Source organism: Anolis carolinensis, chromosome 2 (genome assembly GCF_035594765.1).
Source record: "Anolis carolinensis isolate JA03-04 chromosome 2, rAnoCar3.1.pri, whole genome shotgun sequence".
NCBI classification, from domain to species: domain Eukaryota; kingdom Metazoa; phylum Chordata; class Lepidosauria; order Squamata; family Dactyloidae; genus Anolis; species Anolis carolinensis.
In genome coordinates, this window is record NC_085842.1 from 231,900,440 (window position 1) to 231,907,274 (window position 6,835).

General features: G+C 44.6%; 1 long non-coding RNA gene across 1 annotated transcript; it reads right to left on the reverse strand.

Moving 5' to 3' along the window:
• Nucleotides 1–504: 504 nt before the first annotated feature.
• Nucleotides 505–5,303, reverse strand: LOC103277684 (uncharacterized). Its single transcript, XR_505612.3, has 3 exons — nt 4,712–5,303; nt 2,552–2,609; nt 505–795 (listed from the first exon to the last, which is right to left on the reverse strand). It is a non-coding gene; the product is annotated as an uncharacterized LOC103277684 (long non-coding RNA).
• Nucleotides 5,304–6,835: the final 1,532 nt, after the last annotated feature.

The window sequence follows — 6,835 nt, forward strand, 5'->3', positions numbered from 1 at the left end:
TTTGTTGGGATTAAACTTTGGGGGACTAAACAGGGCCTTACAAAGGGCTTCTTTCTCATTACAACTGATGTGTGGCAATGGGGCTAGTAATAATAATAATAATAATAATAATAATAATAATAATAATAATAATAATACATCCTAATAAGTCCTAAACACATGGGAAGTGTTGGACTTGCAATTTTGTGATACGATTTGTCAGTAATAATAATAACTTTGTCAATAATAACTTTGGTGGACTAAACAGGGCTGCTATCCCATTACAACTCTTGTGTTTGGCAATGAGAGACAACAACAACAACAATAACAACTTTGGGTGACTAAAATGCTGGGAGCTGAAGTCCAAAACACCTGGAGGACCACTGATCAAATGAGGCCCCTTCCACACAGCTGTATAAAATCCCGCATTCTCTGCTTTGAACTGGGTTATATGGCAGTGTGGGCTCAGATATTCCAGTTCAAAGCAGATATTGTGGGATTTTCTAACCGTGATATATGACTGTGTGGAAGGGCCCCAAGTTCTGTGGGAAGAATATCCCAGCAACCCAAACTTTAATAAGGAAAGAAAAGATCTTCACACCAACTCAGACGAGGCCAAAAACCCTTTATTTAGAAAAATGCAAAGGGAATGTATTCGAGTGTCGATCGTTCCCCGAGGTTTCTCCAAGGCCCCCGACAGCCGTCGTCTGGACAGGAGGAAATCGCGCTTTGGAGACGGGGAGACTTGGCTCGCTTCATACTCCAACATCCCCGGGAATGTCAAAGTTTCTCAAAATTGCTTTCATTCTCCAGAAGCTTCATCCAGAGACAGAATGAGAAGGTAAACAAACAACCGAGGGGGGAAAAACAATGTTAGAACTTCTGGGAACCTTTTGTTCGCAGTAAAACCGAAGGATATTTTACAGGCTGGGTCTACACTGTCAAACAATGCAGTCTATGGTCAGTGTAGATCCCTATACTGTAAGTCAATGCCGTTATATGGGTGCATGAATTGGCCGTCTCGATTTGGCGGCCTCAGTTCTTGAAAAGCTAGTTCACTTTCATTAAGCAGTAAACTAAGGGCCCTTCTACATAGCCATATAACCCAGAACTGGGTTATCTGAGTCCACACTGCCATATATTCCAGTTCAAAGCAGGTAATGTGGGATTTTATTCAGCTGTGTGGAAGGAGCCTAAAACACAGTTCCATCAAATGCATGGCTCGACAGGGGATCTGGTTTTCCATCGCTATTATATTTGATGTGTCCGGTCAATACCACCCAACAGCCAGAAGTATGCCTTATCTATTTAGGCTGGATCTACACTGCCATACAAAATACAGATTATCTGTTTTGAACTGGATTATATGACAGTGTAAACACATACAATCCAGTTCAAAGCAGACAATGTGGATTATCTGCTTCCAAAACCTGGATTCTATGACAGTGTAGATTCAGCCCTAATCTTCTGAAGATAACAACAACAACAACAACAACGTGTTGTCAAGGCTTATATGGCTGGAATCATGGGGTTGCTGTGATTTTTCCGGGCTGTATGTCCATGTTACAGAACCATTCTTTCCTGACATTTCGCGCACCTCTCTAGTAGGCATCCTCACAGATTGTGAGGTCTGTTGGAAACTAGGCAAATGGGGTTTATATATCTGTGGAAGGTCCAAGGTGGGAGAAAGAACTCTTGTCTGTTTGAGCCATTGAAATCCACAAGTATGTGGACTGGACAATTTCAACAGAAAGGAAGAAACCATGACAATGAACAAAATCTGGCTATCAGTATTTTTTTTAAAAAAAAACCTCTAAAATCAGGATAGTAAATAAAGAACAACACTCTGAAAACAGAGGGATCCCAGTCAAGAATCAATCAAGGCCAGCTAACACCATAAAATGCAAAAATGGTGCAGCTGAACCCGATTCCATAAAAGGGGATTCTCACAGTCAAAGACTTTTGCAAGAGACAAAGGTGGAGATTTTTTTCTTCTAATAAGTGGAATTTTCAAACAAATTTTGAAAAAATAACACTATATCTGAGGATTCGTTACACAGCCAGTCTTTGGGGTGGGGATCAAGAAAATTGTCTTGGATAAACCGCAACAGCTCTAGTTTTTTGGCTATCATGATTTTCTTATGGGTGAGTATCTCAAAAACCAGGGCCGATGGGGGAAAATTGGTGCTATTTTTGGAATCAGCAGGTCAAATATACCCAGAAACAGGGCTAACCTTTGAGGCACCAACATGTGTGTGGGCCAGCGTTATTTTTCAGCCCACACCATCAGATCTCAACTCCAAAACTTCCATTGAACAAGGTGAGGCGAGATGGGTGGGCGTTCCCTTATTATTCTAGGAGGAGTCGAGACACCAGGATGAATTGCGGGACAGTCCTTATGACGGACGTTTGATTTCCATCCCTTCTAGAAACTTTCCAAAAGGTCACTTGAATGTTTCGACCTGCCAGAGAGTTTTGGACCACCCTCCTTCTCCATGGGCTTCCTTGGTTAGGCCTGTTAGACCAAAGGCCTGGGCAAAAACACATGGAAGACCCCCAGGACCCCACTCACCGTCGTTTCCTCGGTGGTCGAAATCCAGTTCCAAGGCTGAGCTCCTAGCCCCGCTTCCCTGTTGGGAACAAACACAGGAAGGTGTCCTTTTGAGCCAAGACAGATTCATTTGAGAAGGAGGCAAGGGAGGGAAGCCAAAGCTCCACAGTGAACCCCCTTTTCCGACGCCGGTGTAATTGCTATTAAAAGAAGACTATTACTGCTCATTTCCTCTTGTGGCTCTCTTTCTTGGTCAATGATGGACTAGACAGATAGATAGATGGATAGATATATAGAAAGATGAAAGATAGGATAGATGGATAGATAGATACCTAAAAACCTAAAAACTTGACTTTTTAACCAAGCCTTTCAGTAGGTATGGAGCCCAAAGGATTTTTAAATTGTAGATCCAGTGGTGTTTTTTTTTTCCACCGAAAGCATTTTATATGACTGGTTGGTTGCTATTCATTTTATGGGTTGCTGCATCCTCAGAGGCTGCGAGACTTCACAACCATAGATGTGGGCGAAACGTCAGGAGAGAATGCTTCTGGAACATGGCCATACAGCCTGGAGAACTCACAGCCACCCAGTGATTCCGGCCTTCGACAACACATATGCCCATAATTACCCTAAAGTTTTAAGGATGTTTATTTTAGAGTTGATAGATTTTATTGTGGTGTTGTTTATTGGGTTATTGTTTTATGTATTGATGATGCCAATTATGTTTTCCTTTGATATTTAAATATCTGTATTTATTGCACCTTATACAATGTAGATTCAACCTTCTTTCTGGCACCTCCAAAAATGGAGTTCGTACCACAATAGTTTTGAGAAAAAAATACTCCACTCCTGAACGATTTCCCAGTGGGAGTTAATGAATCAGTTCCATGTCCTCCATTTGGTTCAAAATTATTTCCCCAAACCCTCACAACTATATGACATATATACGAATCACCTTTTTTTCGTGTCAGGAGCGACTTGAGAAACTACAAGTCGCTTCTGGTGTGAGAGAATTGGCCGTCCCTGTTGCCCAGGGGACGCCTGGATGTTTGATGTTTCACCATCCTGTGGGAGGCTTCTCTCATGTCTCCGCATGGAGCTGGAGCTGACAGAGGGAGCTCACCCGCTCTCCTCAGATTCGAACAGCCGACCTATCGGTCACCGGCACAAGGGTTTAACCCATTGCGCCAGCTCCGGCTCCACGAATCACCCTAAAATGGGTGAAGCTCAGTAAGAAATGGAGTTGAGAAAAAGTCTGGAAAAAAATAGCCTGTAATATGAACTGTCCCTCAGTTTCTTCTATATTCAAGATGAGAAAAGCAGAAGAGGTTTCAATGAACTTGAAGCAGCCAAAGCTGGGCGGGAAGAGAGCCATGAAATGAGCGATAGATAGAAAATGGAGGCAGAGGTAAGAGGGAGGGAGAGAGAGAGAGAGAGAGAGAGAGAGAGAGAGAGAGAGAGAGAGAGAGAGAGAGAGAGAGAGAGAGAGAGAGAGAGAGAGAGAGAGAGGGAGGAGGAGGAGGAGGAGGAGGAGGAGGAGGAGGAGGAGGACTTACACCGTGAATTTGGGCGGGAATAGAGAGAGAAGCAATTGCAGATACAAAAGATGTAGTTATTTATTTCCTCGACATGCAGAAACTCCCTTCCCGAAAAAAAAGAAAGAAAGAAAGAAAGAAAAGAATGAGTGCTGTTTAACCGCACTTTCACCACCATGTGGTGGAGTCCTAGTGGTCATAATTTCACATGGTCTGTCTCCTTCTCTGCCCAAGAGCGAGGGTGCTACAACTTATAAGTATCAGGGCTGTAGGGGGAGGGGGTTAGGGGTTCAACACCCCCCTCCAAAAAAAAACAACCTGGTTTACTCATGAATTTTAACTGGTTAACCAGTGCCCACTGAAGTTGATCTGTCTCGAGTGTCCAGTGAAGTCTATTGATGGAGCCTGATTTCTAAATTATTTTGCGTTATGGAACTACTCTTCATGATTCGCTAAAAAAACTTTCACCCCACCCCACTCCCGAATATTTTCTCTGGCTAAGTATGATCAAGGAGGTAGCATCCACCTGCATGGCTGCGAAGCGCACCCAGAGATGAGCAGAAGCGGAGGACGACTTGGAAAGGTGGGGTGGGGACTCGGTGCCAAGGCCTGCCTCGGCATCGGGGGCCCCTGGGCCTGTTCTTACCCGAACGGGGTCTCCTGCGGAAGCGGCGGCGCTTCTTGCCAACCAGCCTCTTCCATCGAGGGTCCCGCAGGCCCACCATCTGGAGGAGCCGTGGCAGAAGTGACGTCAGGCGGCGCAGGCAGCGCCTCCGAGCCCGAGCGCGACCACGGATGCTCTTTGACATGCTGCGAGGCTAGCACGCTCAGAGAGAGGAGGAGAAGGAGGCGCTCACGTCGGCCAGGAGGCGGAAGGCGGGGATGATGGGTTGAGCCAAGCCCTTCCTTTTAAAGGTTTCACCCCTTCGCTCTCCTCCTCTCAGTCGCACCTGATTGGGAGGAGCACCGAGATCCGCCCACTCCTCCCCCCCACCACTCTTCTCTTCTCGCCTATCTTATTCCTAACTTGAGAACTACCTGTGCATGTATATTGTATAAATACTGCATTTCTTTAAAATTAAGACACAGTTTTTTTCTATATAGACATCTCTAAAAGTAGGGAGTGTCTTAGAGTCACTGGTGTAGCTTCTGAACTTTCTTGTTACTGGTGGTCTTGGGAACAACTGCACCCAGTCTCTGGAATAATATAATAATAATAATAATAATAATAATAATAATAATAATAATAATAATAATAATAATAATAACAACAACTGGTGGGATCACAAACCAGCAAAGGTCGTGGAAAATGAACACGCAAAGATACTGTGGGACTTCCGAATCCAGACTGACAAAGTTCTGGAACACAACACACCAGACATCACAGTTGTGGAAAAGAACAAGGTTTGGATCATTGATGTTGCCATCCCAGGTGACAGTCGCATTGACGAAAAACAACAGGAAAAACTCAGCCGCTATCAGGACCTCAAGATTGAACTTCAAAGACTCTGGCAGAAGCCAGTGCAGGTGGTCCCGTGCCAAAAGATCTCAGCCGGCATTTGGAAACAATAGACATTGACAAAATTACAATCTGCCAACTGCAAAAGGCCACCCTGCTGGGATCTGCACGCATCATCCGAAAATACATCACACAGTCCTAGACACTTGGGAAGTGTTCAACTTGTGGTTTTGTGAAACGAAATCCAGCATATCTATCTTGTTTGCTGTGTCATACAACGTCGTTGTGTCAATAATAATAATAATTTTATTTTTATACCCTGCCCCATCTCCCCAAGGGGACTCAGGGCGGCTTACATGGGGCCAAGCCCAGGCAACAAGCAATATAAAACTCAGCAATAAAAACAAATCATAAACAAATAAAATCACATATACCAATAAACAATAAACACACTTTGATTAAAAAAAAAACCTGGGTTGGCTCCTAAAAGGGGTAGTGGGCCAGAAAAGTGCAATAGTTTTGTAAGGTACAGATTAGGAAAGAGGTAGGTACCAGGGACTATTATCCCATTAAAGTGCTGGAGGAGGCATACACCTAAAGACTATATACGGCTAAGGAGTTAAAAATACTATAAAAATAGAATGGATAAAGAGGGCAATCCCAAACTAAGGAAATCAGTTGCCAAAAGCCTGTTGGAAGAGTCAAGTTTTCAGGCTCTTCCGAAAAATAAGGAGGGTAGGAGTCTGCCTAATCTCCCTGGGGAGAGAGTTCCAGAGCGGGGGGGGGGGGGGCACTATGGAGAAGACCCTCTCCCTCGTCCCCACCAACTGCGATTGAGACAGTGGTGGGATCGAGAGGAGGGCCTCCCCTGATGAACGGAGAGCCCGTGCAGGTTCATAGGGGGAAATACGGTCACGAAGGTAGGTGGGTCCCGAACAGGGCAGGCCCAAAGTGATTTTCAAGTGTAGTCGAAAAGAATTTTGGCGCCCCCACTCAAACCAATCACTGAAAAATAAACGCGTTGGATAAGCTAAAATGTTGGATAATAAGGAGGGATTAAGGAAAAGCCTAAATAAAGAACAACACTCTGAAAACAGGGGAATTCCAGACAAGAAACAATCAGGGCCAGCTAACACCTCCCAACCAAGGATGCCCCCAGGGAGGAAGCAGCCAGGCTTTGAATCTGCAAGGCCATTAATTGCTAATCAAACTGGCCAATTGCAACATTCACACTAGCCTCAAACAGACAAGAGCTCTTTCTCCCACCCTGGACTTTCCACACTTAAACCCCACTTACCTAGCTTCCAACAG